The following is a 1,544-nucleotide window of genomic DNA, read 5'->3' as shown; positions in this document are numbered from 1 at the left end:
ATACCTATAGACTGACATACCGTCTCCGCTCAGAATCGTTTTTCTTATACAGTGATATTATATCATTGAATTCAAATTTAATACTATCCATTAGACAGTGACCCACTTGTAACCTACTGTACAGCAGAGCGACATCCACTTATCCACCTTTTTTTTTATTGAGGTGTCCCTTATAGGCCTTATCCACATTTAAGCGATACTGTGCGACGCCGGTCGACTACAATAATATTGTAATTTTCATAATTACCTACATAGATTGACGATTGATAGCGACAACTGCACTTCTCCGCGTATGGCGCATAACATAATAACATAATATGCATATTATGCAAATATAACACAGCTACCTATTTTAATATAAATAAATATCGAATTTAACGTTAAATATGTTATAGTTTATAATTTTTAAATTTCTCGCAACACAGCATTCTCACATTTTCAGCTTACTTGTATTTTAGTTTGTGTTTCAGTCCCTAGAAAGTAGAAAGGCGAGCTAGGCTGCTGGCGTCGAGGGATTTGCATTTGTCACATATAAGTATTGTATTTCACATTGTCAGTTGTCACGTCCCATTGTCACAAGTCCAAGAGGAGTAAAAATGGGTTAAAATATTGCGGGTGCTTATACGGGTTTCGTATTAGAAACCAGGTAAAAAAAAAGGCTGTGGGTTTCGGGTTGTGCGTTCAAAACCAGGTTCAATATTGTTTGTGGGTTTCGCGTCCGAAACCTGGTACAATTGTTGGCGAATTACTGATATAAGGTACACAATTTGTTATAAAATAAACATTTTTTTGATAAGGGTGAAATTCTGCGGAAGTAATGGGTTTTGCGTTAAAAACTGAGTGAAATTGTTAGGGGGTTTCGCGTCCGAAACCGTATACAATATTGTTTTACGGGTTACGGACATATACGAGTAGGTCAATTTACTAGCGTTCAAAGTAAGGTTAGATGTTTTGCAGTATACCCGTTTATAATCCCTGATTTTATAATATCCATATATATCACGGGACTGAGAATAATGAATTATTCTAACTTAAAAACCACTACTTACTATTTAGGTATATAAATTAAAATAATTCATGTACTATGTACAAAAGCTGTGTATATAGTAATAACAGGAGTTTTAAATTATTTGGAACAATTGCAGTTTAGCTACCACGCAATTTTTTCAATTTTTTTTTTTTGAAACAAATGTATTTCAACGAGTTAAGAACGATGGTGCAAAAATAAATTTGCGCAAATCATTATTTTGGAAGTTATAGCGTTCCAAAGTTTACGATTTTGCGTTTATACTTTATACGCATGCGTGCCACACTACTCCAGCGCGTAGGCGTATATTTTACCTATCACAAATTTAGATTTTTATTACGGGCACGAGTTTAAAACAATGGTGTAAAACTAAATTTTCAGAAATGATTATTTTGGAAGTTATAGCCTTTCAAAGTTTACGAATTTACGCTCACATATTTTTCTGTAATCTTACATACAGCTTTGATGTGTCAGTTTTATGTTTCTCAATTTTTAATTCAAATTTTGGAACAAATCT

This window comes from Acyrthosiphon pisum, chromosome A1 (genome assembly GCF_005508785.2).
Source record: "Acyrthosiphon pisum isolate AL4f chromosome A1, pea_aphid_22Mar2018_4r6ur, whole genome shotgun sequence".
Classification (NCBI taxonomy): domain Eukaryota; kingdom Metazoa; phylum Arthropoda; class Insecta; order Hemiptera; family Aphididae; genus Acyrthosiphon; species Acyrthosiphon pisum.
The sequence above is the reverse complement of the archived record's forward strand: the minus strand, read 5'-3'. Positions refer to the sequence as shown.